A 12,191-nucleotide genomic window follows, 5' to 3' on the forward strand; every position below is an offset into this window, starting at 1 on the left:
GTTTATTTAATGAAGCGAACGCCAAGCTTTATAGATCAGACAACACGTGTGCACCCAAAAAGCAACGAGAAAACCAATAATAACACAGAGCGACCTTCAAGAGGGTGCGATACAAATGCTAAGATACACGCTGATAGACTACTGAGGCACCTTACACGTGTGTATCACGTGGAAAGAAACAAAAGTTCTTTCTGGGTAACAGCAGATTATCGGCAGAAAAAATGGCCAGCTGAAAAGAGAGGTTGTAGAGGCAATAGCCATGCGACACTTTAAGGATGATGATTGCGTTATTTTTCAGTCAGTTGCTGTTACCCAGAAGGAACTTGTTTATTTTTCTACGTGATACACACGTGTTAGGTGCCTCGGTAGTCTCCAAGTGTTTATCTTAGCATTTGTATCGCAACCCTGTTGAATGTAGCTCCGTGTTATTATTGGATTTCTCGTTGCTTTTCGGGTGCACACGTGTGTCTGATCTATACGGCGTTCGTTTCATTAAATAAATAGTTGTCAGCACAGCTTCGTGTTATCTCTTTCTTCGTCGCATGTGTTTTTGAGGCAATACTAGGCCAGCATACATGCTTACATGGTCCGATGTGTGTGAAGTTGAAAGGCCCGCAAAAAGGCTGCCGAAGGTGATGCCCGCGAAACCGACGATGTCCATATTGAAAGATAGAGGGGCACCAAGGTGTGACCTACACATTCGCGGCCCCCGAAATAACAAAAAAAAAAGAAACGTGCCGGTTCGAACGGAGGTAACGTTAAATTGCCGGGTAGTCCATGTCACTGTGTTGGCTGCGGCAGCAGATGCCTGCGTCACCCGATTGCTTCGCAATGCAAGCTGCTCATGTTTAACGGCGACTGTCGGTGCAAACAGGTGGGACACTGTCCAATCTGCTTGCACTGCTGGTTGTCGCTCGTTACCACACCGCCATGTGCGACGACGAAAGTGAGCCGTTTACGAGCTCGCGTTAATGATTCCAGCGTATCTCGACATGCAATTTTATTTCTGCTCTTGTACGAGAAGGTGCACTGCTTGTCTTCTGCCAATAAAGTCGCACGTTCCGTTCACTCACTTGTGGCTTGTTTTTATGGGCGTCAGTAGAGGCTCTTTGGTCTCCTGGCAATTAAAACGCGAAAACTACGCGGCAGCCAAGGCAATGAGGCGTGCCGCAACGCCATCCGGGCGAGCGCGGCGCGTACCAGCGTACGCGACCGGTAAGAAGCGGCCATATTGAATTTTGCTCAAAAAAAAGTACATTTCCGCTTCCTGTTTGAGCAGCGCCATCTGTCTTATGCCTAAGTAAGTTCCATGCGCTGCCGCTTCTTATTTTCGTACCACTGTGGAAGCTACAGTTTCCCTTCTCTAAAGTTGGTTCTTTATTCTATGACTGTCTGGCGGATGACGCATGTATCTGGCGCGTCATTGACCTGTGGCTAGGTAAGGCTAGGAAAATAAGTCGCAAAGCTTAAGTTCATTTATACGCAAAACGTTTTAGTTTTCGCGGCAAAGAATTTTAAAAATAAATCAATGCCTGTTAACTTAAGTTCACTTTATTTTTTTTTTCGATGCTCGCGGCAGCTAACGTTCGGTGTCAAAAGTATAGCGTGACGTATGGTGACGTGTTTCCTGTTGCCAGTTTTTGCCGAGTGTCCCCTCTTGTTGAATTTCTTTCTCTATGGTTTACCGTATCGACCATGTCGGGATGCGTTTCGTTCAACTAGACGTATCATACGTGAAATGAAACAGCTTTTGAGTGCTTCTTAGCGCCATCGTGCGGTGGCGGCCGCGATAATGGCCACTAGCATCCAAGTCAAGCCGAATCGTTGGATCAACGTTTTTGCGGTGTTAGCGTCGTTCTGCGTGGTTTCGCGAAGTCGCCTTTTGCGTGCGCGTACGCTTTTACCGTCTGTTTGGTCGCGCTGTGTTCTTTTAGACTGACTGTGTTGAACCCTTCACTGTAGCCTTGCCGTGCTGAGCCCTGCGGTGTGTGTGCACGCTTAGTGTGTGGTGTGGTTTTCTTCGTACTTGCCGTGAGTGTACCGCCTTTGTTCAGCTCGGCGTGCGCGCTTAAGGATGCCACCCTCAGGCGTTTTATCAAATGCGCGCTTGCTGTCGGTCCTGACTTGGGCCGAAATTGATGACCTCCTGTTGTCCCATAAAGAGCGGCGGCTGCTAAGACATGAGTATACCTTGGATGAGCTTGAAGACGAAATGAGGCGAAGCAGGGAGGCCGAATTGGTGAGGTACCGTTCTCAACATGGACTTCTTGACATCGACGGCATGGACTCTTCAACGTTCAAACTCATGTTCCGGTTCCACAAAAATGACTTTGACGATCTCTGTAGTGCCCTGCTAGTGCCGCAAGAGATCACAACTGCACAAAACGTGAGGTTGTGTGGCCGAGAGGCTCTGTGCGTGTTGCTGCGGAGGCTGGCGTATCCCAACAGGTGGTGTGACTTGGAGGGGATTTTTGGGCGACACTCCTCTGTCATGTCAAGTGCTACGTCGCGACTCATGAGCCATATCCTGAGCACCTTCGGACACCTGCTGACAGACGTGAACCACGAGTGGATGTCGCTTGCTTCACTGAAGGAATTCGCCGGCGTAAGTCATTGCTAACATACTACACACCTACCTGACCCAACTGTATTGAGTTCTATTTAGTTCTTTTGTGTATTAAGCAAAACCGCTGCTAGCTTCATTTTTCTCTTTCCGAAGGGAGGCGTTACGTGATGCCGTGTTCTTGAGTGTGCAGGGAGGGTCACAGAACACAAGCGTATCTCGAATTCCCGGCATTTTAGCGGTTATGAGAAGGCAAAACAGGAATTCTGGTGAAGCCATGTTGTCACCTCCGCCATTTAACGCAACCCCTGCTCTTGAACACCAAGAAACACACATATCGATTTTAAGGAGCTATGCCAACTGTTATTGCTCTACTTGGCCTTCTAGTTGTAATGGTTAGGCTGCTATTTCAGTGCGGGATAAAAAAAAACATCACGCAATACTATTTAAGCTGCACTTTGATTTAGCGCATGGACTGGTATAGGTATTCCCATTGTATCACATTTGTAACGTAACACAGCACGGCATACAAAGTTAACCTGATCTTGCAAATTTGTTGTACTGTGGTGGTGGTGCTGTGGTATTTAATGTATGCCGCCACCCCCACCTCCCACACACACTGCTTTGCATGACATCCAAGGCTTTATCTCTAAGCATTATCCAGTGCTGTTTACAAATGTGCACAGATGACCATTTTATAGACATTTTAATATCGCAGTATGTACGTGACAATGATTTGAAAATACATGCATCGTCATGCTTTGCTGCAGGCTGTTGAAGACAAGGGCTCTCCCCTGCCCAATTGCTGGGCCTTCATCGATGGGACAGCCCGTCCTATTTGCCGGCCAAAAAGAAATCAGAAGCTGTACTTCTCTGGCCACAAGAGGATGCACATGGTAAAATACCAGTCGCTGATGTGCCCCAATGGCATTGTGTGCCAGCTTGATGGACACTATCCAGGGAGCTGGCATGATGCAAGTGAGTTCTGCCATTCACCCACAACGAACACTTCACTGCCTAAGCAACCATGATTGTACAATAAGAGGAAGCACAGACGTATTCAACAATCTCTTTGTCATGAAGCCAACCAGTGACGATGGCAGGTTTGCCGTTCGTGAAAAGGAATTCCCATGTATGTGCATGACGATACGGTATGCATTGTCACAGAGCTATTGCTGTGACACATGAGCAATGACTGCAGTCATATATGTGACTACATAGCAGCTTAGTCACATGTCACTCCTGCACTGTTCATTAACAAGCAGTCATGCAGGGGCCATCAGGCAACAGTTTACCAGCCATATCACTACAGTATTGACCTTGACCAGTGCTGCAAGGCAGGACGTCATTTGCCAGTGTATCTCATTTCTTTAGTTGCTAAGTGCTTTTTTTATCACGTCGAGAGTAGCCAAGCAGAAAAAACAATGGTCACGTTTGCCTGCTCAGTGTGGCATTGTAGAAGGAATGATTTTTCAAAATGTCATGATATTTATGAACCCGGTCTGCTTGCAGAATAGCATAGCTTGTTCTACTTTATTCATAAATTTAACACTTATATCAGCATTATTGGTTGGGGATAGTGTGGTAGCAATAGAAAGACCATATGCACAGACGGTATGTATTGAAAATTTGCAATATGGTGTGGATTAACAGTGTTCAAATTATTTGCTTCACATCATTACAAAGCGACAATGTGCAAGCATGAAAGCCAGGGTCATTAAATTTGCTGTAATCATAGAAGTACAGTGTGCACTAGGTATTGACCCAGGTCGTAGAGTTGCATGTTAAAGTGGTTCATGTAACAATAGTTAATAATAGGAATTCTATTTGCTATTTCCATTCCCACACTAACGAAGGAGAAAGGCAGCAGTATCTTGAAACGTTTTGATGACATGTCCACTGTTCAATGAAAAAGCGTACATACTGGTCATTACAAACAACGTCTAGTGAACAGTTGTTGCATGCAGACATCACAAAATCATAACATTTGAAAATTACATGAACTACACGTTGCATTTTCTTGTGGCTGATTCTTTATCCAGGAATATTCCGAGAAAGCGGAGTGTACAGCAAGCTGGAGAAGCTCACCAGAAATGAAGAATTCGTGGTGTACGGCGACCCTGCGTACCTACTCCGCCCACTTCTAATGAAGCCATATGGTGGCTCGTGTTTGTCACCTGCCCAGCAGGCGTTCAACTGTGGCATGAGCGCTGTTCGTCAGGCTGTGGAATGGGGATTTGGTAAAGTCGTCGCCGAATTTGCATTCTTGGACTTCAAAAAAAAACCAGAAGCTTCTGTGGCAGCAATGTATAAAGTTGCCACAATATTGTCTAACTGTCACACAACCATTTATGGCAGTCAAGTCTCCAGCTATTTCAGCCTCCAACCGCCTAAGCTGCATGAATATTTGAAGCCAAGGTTTGCTTAAATATCTGTCGTGTTTTTTATGAGTGGTATCCTCAGGCATGCCTTACACTAGATGACGTTGAATAACACATCTCGACGTAGTTGTTTGCATGTCACCAAGAAAAAGCGGCAAATCGACGCACAATAAAGGGATTGTAAAGTCATGTAATCAGTTGACAGGAATGGCTCAAATAACGTTCCAAATTGTCCCACTGGTAGCGCAAGTTGTGTCCTGCATTTACCTTAATTTCTCGATTACTAAAGCGCTGCTGCGTATAATATTGACAATCCAGGTGCTCTCAAACATTTACCTTTCACTCTACAATTATTTGCTATTAGTGCCCCTATAAGGTTATTTAATTTAAGAGTGATGAAAGTGAATTATGAGGGCCCCACAAGGCATGTGCTTTCACCTAAGATCTCTTTAGCGTTGCTTGAAGGAATCCTGAAACCATGTAGCTTCATGTTCTGCCTTCTGAGTGCCCTGATGCTTAGGAATCATGCTTTCTTTCACGACCTGTTACGTTAAACAAATTCACATTGCTACAGCATTTATTGCATCAGTATAGCCAGTAAGCACTGTCATGCAATGTCTTGCGCAGAGTGGCAGGGCAGCACAATCAAGTGCGTGTGCAGCACAAAGACTGTTTTGTTTTCCTTCTCGGCAGCCACGTGGCATGTGTAGTATTCTGGCTGCGCTCATTACTGTGTTGTTGCTTATGTGTGACTTGTTGTTCAGTTGCGATGTTCCTTTTACAATTAAATGGGAAGTGCATTCACTATACTTTATTCAGATTAGACCAAGTTTAGATTGTGTATCCCGCGTTTGTATGAGCTAATGCAGTTTTTTTTTCGAGACCTGGATGTGTATCTAATTCATAGTCATTCTATTACTGTCAGTAATGTTTGAAACTGTGTATTTGAGATGCATGACTACTTCAAGTTCCTGATTTGGGTTGGGCTAGTTGAAACTCAGCTTGGTGTCATGTTAAGTTTTTTGCTTTCATGATCTTCACATATTTCCACTATACATTAATCCACTCTGAAACAAGGGAGAGCTTCTCTAGAGAAAATGTCATACACCACGTAATGTTATGCTATTGCCTTATAATGCTTGTGTTAGAGTGAAGGTTCAGTATGCTGTGACTGTATGAGACTTGTGCAACAAAGGTGACGTAAACTTCAGCTCGTTCAGAGAAAGGCAGTGAGATATATTGTCACTATGTATCGAAAACATGACTTGTCAACTTCTATAATGGGGCAGCACTGTCTGTGATCCAACTCTGGAGTCTCCCAGAAAAGTTAGCCGCCTTACGTTTTTGCAGAAATGTCTGTCTGAAAATGTTACTTGTCATCCCAATAAAGCATCACTGTACAAGGATAGCCTGACATACTTATGATATAGCACTAGCGCCAATATCCCCAAGGACAAATGCATTTAGGACCAGTTTCCTTCCTAAAACTGGCACGGGGCTGAATAAATTTTCTGCAGGTGTCCTTCATTCTTGTGATTTAGCTCATGAACTGGGGAAACATTTGTGTGCCTGCTTGTTATAACATATCCAGTGTATTGTTTACAGTCTGGACTTATTACTGTTGCTCTTTTGTATGTTGTTCCTGTTTTCTCATTTTTGTGATTGACGGCCCCTCTGCTTACAACAGGGGAATGGTTCGCACTATGTATAAACAATGTTTCCAACATTCCACCTGTTGTGCTTGTGGCTGACAAAGCGATCATCTGCAACAAATTAAATTCATGTAAACCTGCCTGTCTAGGTATTTCTTTTTTGCTTTTGCTATCTTTGCTGAGAAGGCGCCAAACAACGCGCATGAACAGATGTTTATATAGTGCCTAAGTAGTGCACACTCAATTGACTGTGTTCAATACTAAAGCCAAGACGTGCTTGGCATACATGACGACTTTGCATGTATATTCAGTTTTCAAGTGTTCAATGAAATACCATTTATATTTATAACATAGACAATGAATACAACATGTTTACAATTGCACCTGTGCTTACAGTGCGAAACATGACGGTGCTTGCGCCAGTTCCACCATCTATTGCATCTATTGCATATTTATCTTCGGCAGTAGGCCCTGCAGAATGCTTATAAATGCCTCCTGCTGTGCGGCAAGAAGTCTACGTTCTTCAGCCCGCTCTCGCCTCTCTTCTCGTTTCTCTTCGGCCCGCATGCGCCTTTCTTCTTTTCTCTCCTCTGCTCGTGCTCTGCGATCCTCTTCCCTTTCACGGGCCATCATCATCGCCTGCTCTTTCTCCCAAGCTAGCCGTCTCTCTTCAAAAGCAACTTTGCTCTCCTCAAAGGCAAGCCTATGCGATTCCATTTGCATGTCTTTTTCTTTCATTATGACATCATGTTTCATTCTCTTCAGCAGAAAGTCGTAGTCTGCCTGTTCTTGTTGTCTTTTTCCTGCATGGTGGTAAGCATCAAAACAGAAATGAGGCGATTTTTGCAAGGCACTTCTAAGAATTTCTGCTCCATCATGTTGCACTTTCAAGCTTATCTCTACCTCATGGCTTTTGCCTTATGGTACGTATTTACTAATCTTAATGTGATTCATTGGTTTATCGTCAAATTTATTGTGATGGCAGTGTTTGTTGAGATTCATTCGTACTGTTCAATCACTTGCAACTCCTGGTGATACCATGAGTGTATAAACAACAGGCACATTTGTATAACACAGCGGTCTCGAGTGCGTCTATACAATTCCATGTCAAATGAAAAATGCCATCAAACACTGCTGGGCTCTGGCGACCCTGCTTTCTCGTTCATTTCACTTTGGCTAGCGTCACTTTTTGCTGCATTGAAAAGGCAAACCACGTCAGTACATGTGGGAGTGGGAAATTCAACGAACTGGTTTGCCATTGTCGGTGAGACAAAATGCATTTGATCTGCTCTACGACATTACAACAAACGTCTGATATTTGGAATGTGGTCCCTGTTTCGTATGCACTTCCTTCAATTGAGCTTGCTGTATCACCATCACCCTTTACATATGTAAATGTACCCTTTTTTGCATTATTTTGAGCAGCACATAATTATGAGAAATATTTAGGCAATACAATGTAGCACAAATGTTCTTTTTATGTAATGTCTTAATGCAGCACAATGAAATCATCTCTCCTATAATATCTGTCATTCTTAGAGCTCATTCTTAGTATCTTGAATAAGAGAGAGCTGAGCTAGTCGCCATGTATTGTGCTAAATAGACAGGGCGTGTGAACACAGGCACAGGAGAAAAGACACCAGAAATGCCGTTGTGGTGTCTTCTCTATTGTGTTTGTGTTTGCACGCCCTGTCTCTTTAGCATTAATATCTGTCTACACAACGCTCTCCATCACCTTTTTCTTGGGCACATATCGTTACTTATTCATAGTGTTGTCTGGTTGCAACAAACTATGGTGGGGGGCTTTCGCTGTGTTATGGCTGCTTTATTTTGAGGTCAACTCGAAGCATTGGTGAGTGCAGTCCACGCACCACTGATCGTAGTAAGAGTATGCCACTTTGGGTGTGCCCCTATAACTGGGATTCGTGCAGGAATAATTGTCCTGCCAGTATGTGCACCACTCTATTCTCAGCTCCAGATGGGTGGCACGCAAACCATTTCATCACTCCAAAGTTGGGATATCGCATATTATACCGAAAAAAAATACATACCGCGCCTGGGGTAGCTTGGTGGGGCTTGAGAACGCGTCGGTTCGTCCCTAGGTGGTTCGGTGCTCCTACACCCCGCTGTTGCGAGAGTCGCCGCATATACGGTATCTCCGGAACTAGGCACTGCATGGGTAGCTGCAGCCGATTGAAGCTCTGTAGAAACCGGATGCTCATCGCACTTTCGCTGATGTCGTCTTCCCGTTCTCCGTCGTAGTCATCCGCAGTCACCATGCGAGTGAGCAGCTGCGCCGGCGTTACGTCACCAGTGGGGCCTGCAAACAGAGCACACACGAGCGCATTTCAGTGCAGTATGCTGCCCTCATGTAAGACAAAAAAAAAAACGATTGCACTTACGGTAACGAGAAAAACAGCAACCACGAAGGGGACACTTACTAGCAATGTCAAATTCGTCGTCAGCGGTGTCACACTCGTCGATGAAGACTGTGCTGCGCTCTGCGTACCTGCTTGCATGAACATCCCTGGCAGCAGCTGCCGATTTTCGCGCTTGTACGTTTGAGTCGCCACTGCAGACCTTGCGTGACTTCTTCGCTGAGCGCACTTTGTACGAGGTGCCTTGAATGAGGCTCAGTATATCTTGGAGCAATTGGTCGCGCTCGGTGTATTCTTCTTCGGTTCCGGACCTACAAACATCAATTGCAATAATTTAAGCAAGCTCGCACAACGACCAAGGCGCCTTATTTTGCACCGTGCTGTAAAACAACTGCAGACTTACTTTTTTTTATTTCGGCGATCGTTCGCCGAGTAGCGCGACAGCAGCAGATTTAGGCGCTCGCGCACACAGCCCGCCGTAAAAGGCTTCTTGAGGACATCTCTGAGGCGCCAAGCGATCTCCTCCCATTGTTCGGAATGCCTGAACGGATCGCTCGTCTGCACCTCCGTTAGCAGCGCGACATCGTCCTTCAACGCAAAATAAACTCGATTCGCGCCGGCTTTGTTGTTGCTCTGTCCGTTCGCCATGGCAGCCATCTTTCAAGCGCTACGTCCGCTACGTCTGGTTACGTTTACGTGCGCCGCGTTTTTTTGCGGGCGTACGCGCGCATCCCTGGAAGAGATACGTTACGTACTGCGCATGCGCACTTCTCTCCCGCAGCCGCGCTGCGTACGTAGGCTCGTTACGTAGGCCCAACTAAAAGTGTCTAGTGTTTCGGACGGACCACGCGCGAAGATCGCCGAAAGGAGTTAAACAAACGCTGCAAGGGAACGACACCCCCGGAAACACTGCGACGGCTGTGGCCGACCTTGGCCGCGCGCTCGCGCCGGTGTGTTTCATGACGTAAAACTTCAGCTTCTGCCGGCGGCCGCTTGGAGGTAAGGTGCAACAGAAAATCGAAAAAAAAAGATGTTTCTCGTTCTTTTTTTTTTTTCAAAGCAGCTTGTTGTATTCGTCATTTTCAACAGTTCAACTTTTGTTCCGACGCAAAAAACCACCCGCCAACTTTTGTGTCCGTATCCCTTTAACGCCGTTCTGGTAGTGAAATCAGCATTTGCGGCCAGCGGTCCAACTGCGTCAACATGAGCGTGAAAGCGCAGCATCTGAAGCTTCAGTGCAAGGAAATGTACTAAATATTCAACATCAGTGATTGTGTACAATCGAAATGTAACATAAACATACCAATTAAACATCACACTTTTAGAACAAAAAGCGGTATTTTCTTTTTAAATGTATACTATAGGCATTCGCCGCCCAAATGCCTATATATACAGTTAATGGTGTAAACTACAGCACAAGCACATGTTGGACAAAGTAAAAGATCAAGACGGGCGCTGAACTCGCAGCTGCATTTAATTGCCTTGATCTTCACTTTGTCCCTGGTTTGCTTGCGCTGTCTTTTACATCATGAATTCAAACCACCTAGCCCACCTTTCAATCATTTTCCTATACACAGCTGTCAAAATCGGAGCTGTCGCCTGCAATGGCACGGTGCGGAGCGCCGATCTTGTGGTATTGCTTTGCTTTCTTTGATTTGCTACGCTTTATTCTTTTGTTATGGCCGCTTCTTATATGCAACTATAGCGTACTATATTAAGGGTAGTGGAGCAAGGGAGGGCCAGCGGCAATGACGAGGAGCGAAGCTGAAATCACGGAAATTCCAACCTGCCGCATGGCGGCGCTGCTGTGACTTTCACCATTTGTACAGGAAGAACATTGATTCAAAGTGGTGGAAAATAACTAGAAAGCTTACCAACAAGTACACGAGCGGTATAGGAGTCATCCGCTTGAGGCGCTAGCGGCGTCCACGGCTGCCGCCATGTTGGAGGTCGGCATCTCGTCTGCCCTTTCGCGACGGCGAGCGGTTGTCCCCGTGGTATGTCTCGACGGGCACAACAATGACATTTAGTGCCTACGCGCATGACCTCCGGGGTCCGGAGAAAATTCGTTATGAGCAGGAAGTTCATCTTTGCGGCGGCGTCGACCCATATTACTCGACGGCGACGAAGCTGTGTGCGACGTGAACCTTCTGCGTGTGCAGTTCACCGAAATAAAAGACTACCTCGTTCACGGCACAAGTTTCATGACCAGGGAGGCACTAAAGGCCTACAAATCGATGGAGGCCCACAACTATGTAAAAAGTGGATGGGTGAACAGCCACAGGTGGGGGACCTCAGAGACGGCCGCCGCGTCGTCGTCGGAAATGTAACTAGCGATCACCTTCCCCCTGCTTGGTCAAAGTACGCGAACAGATCGATCTTGTCGCCGGTCACGTCGCTTGACGTATTCTTCATGTACAGAAATACTTAGCCGTTTGCAAGTGCCCCTGCACGGTGACACAAATGGCATCGCGGGACCTGTGACTTATTACATGCGCAAATTAGATCGTGGTTGAGCCCATTATCCGTTTGGTGTGCTGTTTCGTTTTTTCTACTCTTGTGTCATTTGCATGACAGAGCGGACACTAACAAGATTGCTCTACTTTTTTAGGTGCGACACTCGCAAGCATTTTGTGACAAGCCATTGGAGTCTTGGCTCTTAGCGAAAGAAGACGGCGAGATCTTGAATGCTCACTGCACTTGCAAGGCGAGCCTCGTGGAGGCTTGTTCACACATTGCAGCCCTATTGTTTTATATAGAGGTTGTGGTAAGAATGAGAAATAGCAAAGCATGCACCGATGAAGAGAATGCCTGGCTGCCACCCTATGTGCGGCACCTTGAAGGCAAGCGGTGCTCTGATGTGGTATTTGCTTCAGCACGCGCCAAGAAAGTGCGCATGGATGCAGGAGAAGCAAGCCGTGTTTACAGATGGCAGGGCAAGACCGTTGAAAGAACCACAGACGAAGAGTGGTCATCGTTTTTGTCGGCCTGTCATGGGAGCAGGAACCGGCCTGTTCTCTTGTCTGTACACGAATCATATGCACAAGATTTTGTTCCAGTTGTCGTGAAATTCCCGCAGGCCATCTTGACAAACTTGCACAAAGACGAAGCTCCAGGAACCAATGCCGCTCTGAGAGAGCACTGCACAGGAGTAATGAGGACCCTTACCATTGAGCCACAGGTATGCTTACTGGACTTTAATTTGCGTTCAGAACGT

Source organism: Dermacentor silvarum, chromosome 11, assembly GCF_013339745.2.
Source record: "Dermacentor silvarum isolate Dsil-2018 chromosome 11, BIME_Dsil_1.4, whole genome shotgun sequence".
Lineage (NCBI taxonomy): Eukaryota > Metazoa > Arthropoda > Arachnida > Ixodida > Ixodidae > Dermacentor > Dermacentor silvarum.